General features: G+C 40.4%; 1 protein-coding gene across 1 annotated transcript in view; it reads right to left on the bottom strand.

The window, feature by feature from the left end:
* Window positions 1–4,018: 4,018 nt before the first annotated feature.
* Window positions 4,019–14,335, bottom strand: part of FBXL7 (F-box and leucine rich repeat protein 7) — a 130,456-nt gene continuing 120,139 nt past the window's right edge. The window contains exon 3 of the transcript XR_014896711.1: window positions 4,019–4,080. The gene's annotated coding sequence lies outside the window, so the exon portion shown is untranslated. The remainder of the gene's footprint in view (window positions 4,081–14,335) is intronic.

Below are 14,335 nucleotides of genomic sequence, written 5' to 3'. Positions count from 1 at the left end.
TGCTACCCACCAACCAATTCATCCATACCTCCCCTCCCAATTTAGGTATTTACATTATTTTATGGTATCTCTTCTCAGTGCCTTCAGAACAGATAAGTACATTGGCTCTGCCTCAAAAAATTTATTCTCACATTTTAGCCAACACACAACAAAGCAAGATGGGAAAGAATAGCCAGATCCACGGCAATAGAGCTGTACAGTTATGAAATAGCATRTGGTGCTACACTAAACGGGCACAGGGAGAAGATATATTGCCAACCCATTTGTAGGAAGATGCTACTTTACATGACACATTGTGACGGATGTTAACACTTCGGGTAAACTTAARCTGTTTTAGAATTATTTGACTTTTAAGGATCAAAACAGATAAAATCAGTTTGAGAATAGATAYGCAACAAAATAAGTGTTACACAGAGTCACTCCCAGGCTTTCACAATCTCTTAAGAAATTGGATTAAATGCAATTTTAGAGCAATGCTTATGGAAGGATTTTTACATCCAACTGCTTTCCATGATCTTCAACATGTGATAACTGATTAACAAATTGTTTTACTCCATTCCTATAGCACAGCTTTCTGATTATGTTTGTCCTTCTTCTCTTCTAGATCGTAATTCTTACTGCAAAAAGTCAGGAAAAATGAATCCTGCAACTAGGTGTTAGACACTTGATGAAGCAAGTCTCTCCTACCAGCATCGCAGGACAGCTTGCACTTCTCTCAATCACCTGTGTGCATACACAGCCCAAATCAAGGCTGAGAGAAACTTGGCAGAATTTAACTTCCCAGGCTTGCCACTCCCAGAATTTTGTTGCTTTCTGATCCGAATTACAACAAAGAAGAAAAAGTCAGAAATGCCTAACGTTGCTTGACTTAAGGGTCACAAAGAGGTGAAAATACATGAGCTTATATGGGTAAGGAGGAAACCGAACTAGTCACCTAATTTCTCACAGCTTGACTTAGGCCCAGCCTTGTCTAAACCATTTTTAGAGAAAAGAGGATTTTCCTGCTCCTAGGCCAGTTTCAAGTTAGGATTGGAGGCCAGACTCATGCTTGTGTTCTTCTCCCCATACACAGTTCCTTTCAAGTGCAAGCAAAGACAAAACACCCAATACGACCACATTTAAGTAAGTTTAGCAGAATTTGGTTCTTTGTTGCTTGGAGCTTATGAAATAAAGTTACAAATGAAAAAAGTTTCATTTTTSATCAGATTTTATTTTCTACTAAAGGAATATTATAATACTAGCATTTCTGCATTTAATATTTCAGTTTTAACACCTGCAAGCTTTTAGTGCTGTCTGCATGACCATCAAGGCTACCTTAGAAATAAAAAAAAAGAAAAATATTGTCAGCATTTTACAGAACTGCTGCTATCAYAGGTCACTAATGGCTCTTAAAAACCTTCCCAGAAAGCAGAGAGGCTGGGAAACATTTAAAAATAACAAACCTGGTCCAAAAGGAAAAACAACAGTACTTAATTAAGACTAAAACAATGCTGAGATTTCACTGCCTGTTATCTGCACACAAATGTCCTGGGGATTATAAACTGAGCTAGAAAGGGAGCACGATAGGAGAAAGAGTCATAAACCAGACAGCTTCTATCCTAAAATGTTTGTATATGAAAGAGCGAGCGCTTTAATGCAGAAGTGTGCGTATGTGAATTTTGGCTAAGCCCAGCGCTGCGTGCTGCAGCATACAGACGCTTGGTGCTCTGCCATCGCAAACAAAACGAACAGTTTGCCAACAACATACCAAACACTAGCGGTCTCTAACGTAAGTACAGGTTTTGCTCACGACAGGACTGCCAAACGACAGCCGGCTTTTTTGTTCAACTGCTTCACTTTCTCATTGCAAAACAACTGCCTATCTAGCTATTTAAAACTATATATTGATAAATGTTTATTATATGCATACGGAGAAACCACAAGGCTTCAGTCATTAGTACTGAACTCCAGGGCCTTTAATCACACAATAATTTATCAAGATAGTTACTGTGTGAACAGTAGAAAGAAAATGATATTGTTTCTCAAAACATGTATTAAGCCAAAACTGGAGAAAAGATTTCAACTGTAATAATGGAAGAGGGTTATAAAAGGAAGTTTAAAGTCTRGCAGCTCTTCAAGTTCATTGACTTCCTTTGATTATCGTTTTACATGAAACAAACTCTTAGTTTAAGTAGAATCTTTTTGATTCAGTGCAATTTAAACAAACTCCTAGGTGATAAAAAGTAAAAAGGCCTGGAGTGACTGTTAGTTTGAAGAGACCAAAACACCACCTTGTGCATGTCTATGACTATAATAAAGTTCAAGTGAAAGGAACAAGTTTTCCAATAAAATAACTTCAGATTTTTTAAAAAAAATAAAAGGCAGTCATCTTTAATCAACTGAACCGTGTTAAAACTCTGCTAGCAGAAAAACACGTGGCCCTTCAGCAGCAGCGGAATGAAAGATAAGCATCAATTCGCAGTATATTCAATCACAAATTCTAACAATCTCCTAAAAAACAATATCAAGGGAAACTAAAGGCCTGTTGGCACCACTATAGATGAGGTTTTTAGTCCACACCCGAAACAAACGGGAAGAATTGTGCAGGAAGAAACATTAAAGTCTTGGTTTCATGAGTTGTAACAGAACTGGAAGCAAGATCCTTGCCATAAAGTGGTGTAAAATAGTCCAAGTAACTATTCATTCCAGTTACAGTATTCATGACCAGTCAGTTCTCAAAAAACACAAAGCCCCCCCCAGTGAAAATCAGCTGCAGAGGACAATCTTTCAGAATTATTAGAAAGACTTTGTTCGTGTTACATCAACTATTGTTCACAACAGGACAACTACCTATCTCTTCCATGATTCGTTAGGTGAGCTAAGCTCTGCTGATGCTCCAATCTTGCACTCCTCTCCTTGAAATGGAAGGTAACACTGGCTTGACCACTGCAGGATCCAAAAGTGAAAACTAAAAGACAACTCTGAGAAGATGAAAACAAATAGCAGAAGTGACTGCTATCTGACAGTCTCTTCGCTGATGTAAGATTAACTTGTTCTTTTTTGGTAACATATGTCCTGTAGGTCATTCTCTTCTGTCTGTATCTCTTTTCCAGACCTTTTGATATCTTACTAACTTGTTTGTCTGCACTGGAGTTAAATTTGTTTGTGCCTATGACAAACTTATCGAGCCTCATGTAGCCCATTCATAAAAAAAGCAGCAACTTCTGCCCTGTGGCTGAGAGACCAGCTGCTACGTCCACTCCCTCTCCGGGCAGCCATCCCCAAAGGATGTGCATCTGCTCCATAACTGGCTTTACATTCACACTGCAGAGCCCAGCATACTCCAAGGTGTTCAAGGACAACGTTAAGAATGAACTTTTGAAATCCATAARACCTATGAAGGCCACCACCAAAAGAAAATACAGAAACGGTGACCCCTAAAGTTAGAATAACCAAACTCCCAGCAGCATTAACAGACAGTACATTCACAGAAGCCAGCACAAAACTTGCTTAAGCAGCAGTGAGAAAAGGCCTAAATCTCTTTACATTTTCCTTCATAAAAAGTAGTTCTAAAGACTATACAAAACCACCACAGATGTTCTCCAGAACTCAACAGGTAATGTGAATGCTCAGTGCTTGTTGGTGATGATAACACCAAATCAAAAGCATTCTCTTCCACACATTATGCTAGTGAGTGTTGGACGTTGGGTCAAATTAAGTGCATCATCTCAACCGACTTGATGTTGAATGATGTCAGTAACATGCAAGGAACTGCACAAACATGGAAGACACGTGGTCCTTCCTAAAACATTCATGTAGTCTAAATCAAGTCCCGACAACTTATTTTAGGAAAATATGCAGGTGATTTTGCCAACAAGCTTTTGAACACCATTTTAACTATTCCACTTTCCACAGTCAAGCTGTACTATACAAAGTAAAAGAAACAAGTAATGCAATTGATTAATCATGAAACACATGACTAGCAGCGAATCCAATTTCAAAGCAAAATTACTAACGTTACATATTAAATTTGCTTGCTAATCTTGGTGCATCCTTTAGCCATTTCTTCTCTACATAGCCCATCATACTCTGGTTCTACATCTGTAACAGGCAATATGGGTCACAGTCAGGATCATTCAATCCACCACATTGAGGTTCATCATATTCCAACCAAAATACTGTTGGTCATACTTGAATAAAGTGTCATTGCAAAAACTTTGTTACATACTACAGGCCAAGTTACTCGTGCTGTTAATAAAGTCCTTCATTAACATAGTTAATGAAGTATTATCACTATTACTAGGCATATAGAGGCATATCTATTTTCCAGGCTTTTCTCTAGAAATTCAAATTTCTTCACTATAACTCCAGTATAACATTGGCTCCATTTAAGTAGCATTTCTGAGCTGTGTTGATATAATGCTTACTTAGTATTAAAATGGGTATTTTCTATTTTCCTAAGAAGGAAATCGTTAAGGAAAAAAACATGTTTTTAAATTATTTTGTAATGCAAGACTGTCAATACATTTGGTAGTACTTGAAAGTATTTTTTTTWAAAAAACTATTTCATAAACTTACCAAACAGTACTTTCTATCTGCTAATTAAATTTTCATATTTTGTCTCAATCTAGAAGTATTAAAGTTCAGTTTCAATAAGTAATCRCTGATCATTGTGGACTCCCCCAAAAGTAGTTTTTTCCTCTTGAAAAAAAAAAAGACAATTTTTTTGTATGCYTTCAATATTGTATTGCTCCAGGAAAAAGTCACCTCTTACCATACTAGTGCAACTCATTCAGTAAACTTCGGCTTGTGCCAGAAGGCAGACTGCTAACAGCTGTTAAACACAGGCAATTTCTAAAGATTGTATCATCTCCCACAGTGGGATTGGGCACTTGATTAAGGCCACAAGTGATCCCATCTACATGCAAACATGCAAATGTTTGTACAAGAAACTGTAGAATAATTATTTCATGGCAACAGACTTAAGTTTGCATGCAACTTAATGCAGGAATTAAACAAATCTACCCAAGCATAATATACAGATTTGTACTTCACTAGTGCAAGTACTGGGCCATACAACACTACTGAGAGCAGCATCAAGATATAGTAAGGGGTCAAAGTGGCAATGGGGTAGATTCAGGAAGGCGGTTTCTGTATCTGATTCCCATATGGAATGAACAGGGAAGTCGCAGTCCCACGGCCCAGACGTGACTGAGCTGAGGAGCAGCCCTAGGAGTTGACACACTGCAGGGGACAGCTCTCCCTGGGGAGGGGTAGCACTGCTCAGGCCCCTTCCCAACCAGGATAGAGGTGAGGGAAGCAGGAAATTAAACAAAAAATTAATTACAATCGCTCTTCTCAGAGCTGTGCTGACCCAGAAGAATTGGATCTGACTGCCATTTGAGGTATTTTGTTCCATCAACACCTTTCTGGAGCAGAGTTTCCTAGAAGTGGCTTTGTACCCTGGTTTACTTCAGCAGAACCTGTCTCCCAGAGATGTGTGCAATTTATTATGCTTTGGCAAGCCCTAAGTATTTTCTTATTGAGGTATGCTGCTCCTAGCAAGGCTCTATAAGCCCCCCCTATCCAACAGGGGAATGCACATGCATGCACACACACAGGCAATTGCTCCTCCACTGGAAAGATTTAATCATTCTAAAACCAAAATTGCAGCATAGCTGAAAAACACTGTTTCAGTGCTAGAATACTCACACCTTCAACTTGCAGTCAGAAGGCTTCAGCTACCCAACCTGATTTTGCAGTTGTGGTATTAAGTATCTTCTCTAGCCATCAGTAAGACAAAACGAAACAAAATCCAAATTGGAGAAGCAAATTCCAGAAGATAAACTCTTTGTTAGCTCTCTCCCGCCTGTCGCCATGCCAACTTTCTATCTAGAGGAAAGACCTTTGTGATTTTTTTCCTGCTTTACTATTCTGCTGGAAACAATAGCCTTTTTGTTCTCTGGCAAGAATACAGGAGCCGAAGCCCGGTGCACAATTGTGTGATCATCGCGCAGCCCTGCGTCCCAACCCTTCTAAAACCCTGCTGCCACAAAGCTGCCCAGCTGACCAGGGAGCAGAGAAAGGGCGGTCCAAGGGAAACAATGAACAAAATTGTCACTTTGAACAATGCAGAAGGCCACTTCAGTGTTCTCGTCATCTCCGGCCAATTTTTCTTGCCTTGAGTGATTTCCTCTATCAAAGAGCTGCTGTCAGGTTTGACTGTTTAAGTGATTAATTATTCCGACTGTAAATATTTTTAGCAGAAACAAGAACACTGACCTAAACCCAGCATATTTGCTCATGGGTTTATTTTTAATAATTATGGTAGCTTCATGTCCTTGAACATGGGGGAGAGCCTACAACACTGAGCACTTTTCCCACCTAAGCTCCAAAACCCAGACCTCGCCCTCAGCAGTGCCTCAGGGATGGGATCAGCTTGCAGCAGCCAAGTCCTACATCACCCCGTCACCACAGAGGAAACCTCTGTAACAAGACCACTGCAAGCCAAGGCAGATGTATTATTCCAGAAATAGATTTTTCTAGAACTGTTATTGACTGGTTACAATACAATTAGAGCCTTTGGGGTGTGCAGCAACAGTTCCTGTGCAGATTTTCTGCTGGTTTACAGCTGGGCCCAGGCACACTCTCTGCAGCACTTCAGGGACTAGCAGCATCACAGGATTTCAGCTGCTTCGCTCAGTCATACAAGCAGGTATCACCACACATGGTTTATATTTGCTGCTTGCAGTGGGTCAGTCTCTCGGGTAGGTATGACATTTTTATACTGTTCTTTCATAAGGGACAAATTACTCCACTTCGAAAAAAAAATCAAGGGATAATTAGATGATGCCCACCTAAAATGTCCAACCTCCTAGACAAAGACATGATCATTTGAGGCATGATCTGTTTTGCTGTTAAACACCTTATATTCAGTTCAGCAAAGCCATACAGACTAAATAGCCAATAATAACCCTAAGTATATGATGAAAACAAGAGGCTTGATTCCACGCACAATGCTTTAACTGGATCAGCTAAGGGGCTTGCGATCCAAATTAGTCTCTTCTTCAGATGCTGAGGAAGGAGAGTAGATTTCATCTCAACACCTACAAGTTTAGTTCTAAGATAGATGTCACTCAGAATCCAAGACTATTCTTCTTTAACCTAAACTGCATTTTCCTTTCTTTTCTTTACTTTTTTTTTTTTTTTTTAACCATAGCCTAGTATTTTCTTCATGTCCCACTTCTTTCCACTATAGCAGTCTCACCCTACAAGACCTAAGTGGAAAATTTACCTCTTGTATTACTGGTGTTCAGCTTTTAAATTGCATCTGGTAGTCCTAAAGAATTTCTGCCCTTAAGACAAAAATCTCCATCCAAACATTAGGGTAAAAATAAACAGTCCATATTTGGGAGGAGCCTCTCCTCTTTCTTTGGACTATGTCAAAAAAAATAGTAATAATAAAAAGAAAAAATTGTCCTGTCATGCATTTACTCAATTAAAAGTGGATTCAACCTGCCTAGCAAACTTGGAAAAACAGAAGGTAAAACAAAATCCAAACACATGTATATATATAATATATATACATATACATATATCAATTATATACAACAATATATTCTAGTATATCACAAAATATTGTATAACACATGTTATATTACAAAGCAGTATCATAATTATATATTAGCATGATAATTAAGTAAATGCTAAATAAACATTTTATTTAAGGTGGTTGTTTTTCAAATGTAAAATCCAGTTCTTTTCTGGAGAATACACGGGTAAGAAGTTCATAGCGTTAGAGTAGACTTCAGGTACTGTACTGTAGACATCAGCTATAGGATAGTTGTGAAAAATAAAAGAAAGTATGTAAGACTACATGCAAAATCATCAGTCCAAAGAAGATGGAAGAGAAATAAAATGTCTGAATTAATTTAAGGTAGATCAAGGTGACAACAAAGTGATACAGCTCTTAAAAATACTGTAAAATTATTATATTACAGGAAAATTATTTAAAAATCATTATATCACAGAATTTTAAATCAGAGATTAGAGCAAGCTTTTATCTGTCAAAGTTACAGAAGCTTCAATGACAGAGGACAGGCTTTATGAGATAGAGCAATGGGTCTAGGGATCTTATTTTATCTCACCAGAAAGTGAACTCGAAACACTGGAAAACTCTATTTTCAAATACTACTAGAAAGCCTTCGTCCTTAGAGTGACTTCTTTTGTAATGCAATCCTTGGCAGAAAAAGTAACTGGATAGCAAATAGTGTCTTTACAAATACTAGATGCTGTGGATGTCTTACGAAACTTCTACCTAGCTTCCTCAATTAATCTTGCAACACAAATATACATATACTTCTTCGATCTTCTGGAATTCAATTATAAAAAGTATGCCTGAATGCTACACACAAAATAAAAGCAATTCTCACAGATTCAAAGACTACCAGATGTGTGCTGGTATTCAACCTCCCACCTGTTGGCTGACGCCTCGAATGAAACTCGTGACAGTCACTGAATGAAAGGCTTTTTGTTGCAAGATCATTCTCTTAGAAAGTCAAGTTGCCCAAATATTCTGGAAACATTTCCTCTAGTTTAATTTTAAATTATACCAAGATTTATGCTTTTATAATTTACATAAGCAAAGAACAAGGCAAAGGGGAGAGCTCGCGAGTGTAGAAACTGTAGATAGTTAGGAAGAAAAGTATTTGCAGACTGGTGTAGTTTTCCAATTTACAAAGAAAAAGCAAAAAATTGATCATTTTAAGATAAAGTCCTAAGGAGATTGAGGGAATCTACTGAGAAATAAAGAATGCTAGTCATAACAACTTATATATCACAACAGCTGAAGGCAAGAGGATGACTTCATCACCTAACAAAAATAAGCCCATTGTCATTAACTCTTCAGCAGTGAAACTAGAGTTATCAGTACCTTGCTCATATGGACACTGATGATACTCAAGAAAGTTTAATAAAAATAAATAAATTAATTTTTTTAAAAACACACTCATTCCTCACTCTTTTACTCCTTACTAAAATTCAACCCTACTAATACAAGTTGAGCCTGATCTTCACTGTCAAACTACGCAGAAACGTTACAAGCTAGTGAAAATGGCGCAGGTGTAGCTAAGGCACCAARGCAAGGCACAGCACAGAAAGCTCTACAGCTGCCATGTTCAAAACGGAAATGGGGGTGAAAAACAAATAAACAAACAAACAAACAAAAAAAAMCTCAATACGTGTCAGAAAACCAGCTGCAAACCACTGCAAAACCAAGCAAAGCTTTTACACTGCTGTTCTAGAGACCTGACAGGAAGCAGCAGGAGATCAAAAAAACCTGAATTCTTTGTCTAAGGATGCCAGTTTGCAGAGTCCTTCACCACACATCAACATACTTATTTTAATCTAAAACCAGTCTCCTTTGTGGGAGTATTATGAAGCCAGTGTAACTGCTACCTGTCCAAAAAAATTGGAGTCTAAGAGTCTGACAACTTCCCTTAAACTCTTCCGTGCAGTCAAATGTCAAAAGTTAAGAAAGCTAGGAAAATTTTCCAATGACTGTAACTACATATTTCACACTAGTGTGCAATGAAGACTAAGCTTTATCAAAAAAACAGAGTTGAAGGGTAAGCAAGGGGACAGATGAAATAATAACATTAAATATAGGAGCCTTTACATCTGACACCCTTTGGATTRCACACAGTGGTCCTTTCATTAGGCTATGCTGCTAGAGATATGCTGCAAAGCATTTGCAGTGCTCGTGCCGTTAGCCTGTGCTGATACCAGGGGATATGCAGTCATCCTCAAAATAGTATAAAGTAATTCTGGCAATTCACAGCATATTTACCCTACTATCAAATTTCCAAGGGCTTCTCCCAGGCTTATCAGCCTGCAGTTGAACTGCTGTGACTGCTCTGCCCTAGATCCTTTAGTGCACCAGCTGGTGCACTTACCACAGCAGCCTAAGAGACAAAATAACAAAAGAGAGTTGGCAGGCAGAAACAAAAATGTGATTTTTATGGGCTAGTACATACCCACAAAAACAGTGGTGGAACACAAGCCCCATCAATATAGGGCCACAGGGACCCCTGTTTACGTAACATGAAGCCAGAACACATTAAACTCTCGAGCTCTTTCCAGTGTTAGAGGTTTGTAGCATGCGTTGTACAGCCCTTGGAAGGCCTCTGATTTACTCTGCCAGCAAAAACAATACAGATGGAACTGTCAAGTCCTCTTGTTTAGTGGCGCCTGCTTTTCTAACACGTGACTTTTTAAAATAACAACCACTACTCATCAAATAAACTCAATGTCTTTTCCAGCACCTGCAAAAAATATTTTGGGGGAAAGAATGAGCTTCTCGAACTAAAAAATCTGCAACTTCTCCTCAAAAAGCTATTTTAGACTGTCTTAAAACTTAATGCTTCTCCCTATTACATTACTGCCTACCAAAAAAACACCCAGAATCATTTTTGCTGTTACTTACTACACATTTCATCATTGCTTCATTTTACCATACTAAGCAAACTATGGACTCATGCTAGATGCTATAATCACTGTAGATAAAGAAATTAGGCATGTATGTGGCACTAATAGTTTCATCGGGCTTACGGTTCCTGTCTTCAAAGCCCTGCTTATAATTTATTTCCTCGTATTACTCAGGATTCAGAGGTTCAAGGGTGTTCTCAGTCACATCACCGAGAACAAAAGAAAGCAAACACTAGGTGTACTTGAAAGCTACCCTTGAAAGTAGGATGTCATGAAGTTTCACTGGAATCAAATCCTAAAAACAGATGCTGAGAACAAGTTCAAAGTCAGAGCTCAGTCTGGCTCCTGCTGCTTACTGACCTAATCTGGGCTTCACTGAGTCACACATGGTCATTAATACAGGGTATTATATAAAGCAGGCTTTTTGTTTAAATACAATATTATTACTAAAAATGTACCTATTTCATAACATTTCTTCCATAAAAGAATGCTGCAGCCATCCAAGTAGAGAGGTAGTTTATGAACACAGTACAGGAAAGTTTTTTGTGGTCTCCAAAAAATTGCACGGGAAGTTTTCAGAAAATCACTGCTACCGAATAAAATCACCTAACGATTAATTTTAGGCTATAAACTTTGCATTATGAAAACAGTAGTAATAAACACTGTATAAAAAAGAAAGAGGGAGAGGGGCAGTTAATGAGAATACCAGGAAAGCAAAAAGCAAACTTGGAAGACTAACATTGGCACAACCCTTGTTGATAAAAAACAGCAGCAGGAAGCAGACAGTTCATGTGATACGGCTTAGGCAGTAGAGATGCAAAGCATTCAAGATTTAAAATCACAGAAAAACAAATAGTTGCAATCAAGAATATACAACACACTTAAAAAAAAAGAGTCCATTCATAACAGGTACTTTGCTTTTTATGATTTAATTGATTGTTTCTGAGACAAGTTGCTATACTTCTGCAAATTCTGATCGGTTGAGCTACAAGTTATTTCATAGTACCTGCTTCACTACAGGGACAGCATTAAAATCTGAAATTGCATCTTTTGCCATTAAATTTACTTTACAAGTACTTGAAGGACACCATCAAAAGCTAAGTACATCAAGGTAATTCTTTTTAAAATCATTTCTAAGGCTGAGCTACATTGATTGCCCATACTAAACACAGGAATATATATACAAAAAAAATCTTTGTTAAAGGTCAACTTACTTTCCCATGATGTAGGACTTCAGTCTCCATAACTCCAGCACAAACTTTGATGCATTAAGAAAAATCATGACCATTTGGCAAGAAATACTTGACAGGACTTAAACTTATCACAGAAATCACAGAATGGTTGAGATTGGAAGGGATCTCTGGAGATCATCTAGACCAACCTCCCTGCTCAGCAGGGTCACCTAGAGCATGTTAGACAGGATCGCGACCAAGCAGGCCTTCAGTATCTCCAGAGAAGAGACTCCACAACCTCTCTAGTCAGCTTGTTCCAGTGCTCTGTCACTCTCACAGTGATGAAGTTCTTCCTCATATTCAGGTGGAACTTCCTGTGCTTCAGTTTGTGCCTGCTGCCTCTTGTTCTGTTGCTTGGCACCACTGAGAAGAGTCTGGCCCCATCCTCTTGACACCCTCCTTTCAGGTACTTATACACTTATAAGATCCTCCCTCAGCCTTCTCTTCCCCAGGCTAAACAGCTCTCGCAGCCGTTCCTCATAGGGCAGATGCTCCAGCACTTTCATCATCTTCGTAGCCCTATGCTGGACTCTCTCCAGGAGCTCCATGTCTCTCTTGGACTGGGGAGCCAGGAACTGGACACATTACTCGAGATGAGGCCTCCCCAGGGCTGAGCAGAGGGGCAGGATCACCTCCCTCCACCTGCTGGCAACACTCTTCCTAATGCACCCCGGGATACCATTGGCCTTCCTGGCCACAAGGGCACATTGCTGGCTCATAGTCAACTTGTCCACCAGCACTCCCAAGTCATTCTCTGCAAAGCTGTTTTCCAGCAGGTCAGCCCCTAGCCTGTAGTGGTGCATGAGGTTATTCCTCTCAAGGTGCCACACCCCMCACACACCCTTGTTGAACTTCAGAAGGTTCCTCTCCACCCAGCTCTCCAGCCTGTCCAGGACTCTCTGGATGGCAGCACAGCTCTCAGGTGTATCAGCCACTCCTCCCAGCTTGGTATCATCAGCAAACTTGCTGAGGAGGCACTCTGTCCCCTCATCCACGTCATTGATGAAGAAGTTGAACAGGATGGGAGCCAGTACTGAGCCCTGGGGAACACCACTAGATACAGGCCTCTAACTGGACTCTGCACCGCTAATGACAACCCTCTGAGCTCTGCCTTTCAGCCAGTTCTCAATTGACCTCACTGCCCACTCGTCTAACCCACGCTTCCTGAGCTTCTCTAGGAGGATGTTATGGGAGACAGTGTTAAAAGCCTTGCTGAAGTCAAAGTACACAACATCCACCACTCTCCCCTCATCTACCCAGCCAGTCATTTCATCGCAGAAGGCTCTCAGATTGGTTAAGCAGGATTTCCCCTTGGTGMATCCACGCTGGCTACTCCTGATAACTTCCTTTTCCTCCACATGCTTGGAGATGACATCCAGAGCTGTTCCATCACCTTTCCAGGGATGGAAGTGAGACTGACTGGCCTGTAGTTGCCTGGGTTCTCCTTCATGCCCTTTTTGAAGACTGGAGTGACATTGGCTTTCTTCCACTCCTCAGGCACCGCTCTAGTTCTCCATGACCTTTCAAAGATGATGGAGAGCAGCCTGGCAACAATATCTGCCAGATCCCTCAGCACTCATGAGTGCATCCCATCAGGGACCATGCATTTGTGGATGTCAAGTTTGCCTAAACAATCTCCAACCCAATCCTCATCGACCAAGGGAATGTCTCCCTTTCTCTAGACTTTCTCTCTTGCCTCCAGGGTCTGGAATTCCTGAGGGCTGCCCTTGGCAGTGAAGACTGAAGCAAAGGCGGCATTCAGTAACTCTGCCTTCTCTGTAGCCTCTGCCACCATGGCCCCCACCCCATTCAGCAGCAGGCCCACATTTTCCCCAGCCTTCTTCTTGCTACTGATGTGTTTGAAGAAGCCCTTCATGTTGTCCTTGACATCCCTTGCCAGATTTAATTCTAAATGAGCCTTAGCCTTCCTTATTGCATCCCTGCATACTCTGATAATGTTCCTATATTTCTCCTAAGTGGCCTCTCTCCTCTTCCACATTCTGTGTACTTTCTTCTTCTGTCTAAGTTTTGCCAGGAGCTCCTTGATCTTTCACACAGGTCTTCTGTTCCCTTTGCTGGGCTCATTACTCATAGGAATGTACTGCTCTTGAGCTTGCAGGAAGTGATGCTTGAATATTAACCAGCTCTCTTGGACTCCCCTCTACTTCCAGGACCTGACTCCATGGGATTCCTCCAAGTACGTCCCTGAAGAGGCCAAAGTCCACTCTTCTGAAGTGCAAGGTTGCAATCCTACTTACTGGCTTGCTTCCTCACCCCGGATCCTGAACTCCACCATCTCGTGGTCACTGCAGCCGAGGCTGCCCCAAACCTTCACATCTCTAACCAGTCTTCTCTGTTGCTAAGGACAAGATCCAGCAGGACACCCTTCCTCGTAGGCTCCTCCACTATTTGTGACAAGAAATTATCACCAATGCATTGCAGGGGCCTCCTGGACTGTTTGTGCCTAGCTGTGTTGTCCTTCCACCAGATGTCAGGGTGGTTGAAGTCCCCCACAAGAACTAAGGCCTGTGATCATGAGGCTACTTCTAGCTGTCTGTAGAAGCCTCATCTCCTTCCTCTTCCTGATCAGGTGGCCTCTAGCAGACATCCACAACAATGTCACCCATGTTAGCCTGCCC

The sequence above is a fragment of the Rhea americana genome, unplaced genomic scaffold (assembly GCF_003343005.1).
Source record: "Rhea americana isolate MKP2758 unplaced genomic scaffold, rheAme1 scaffold_353, whole genome shotgun sequence".
Classification (NCBI taxonomy): Eukaryota; Metazoa; Chordata; class Aves; order Rheiformes; family Rheidae; genus Rhea; species Rhea americana.
The sequence above is the reverse complement of the archived record's forward strand: the minus strand, read 5'-3'. Positions and strand labels throughout refer to the sequence as shown.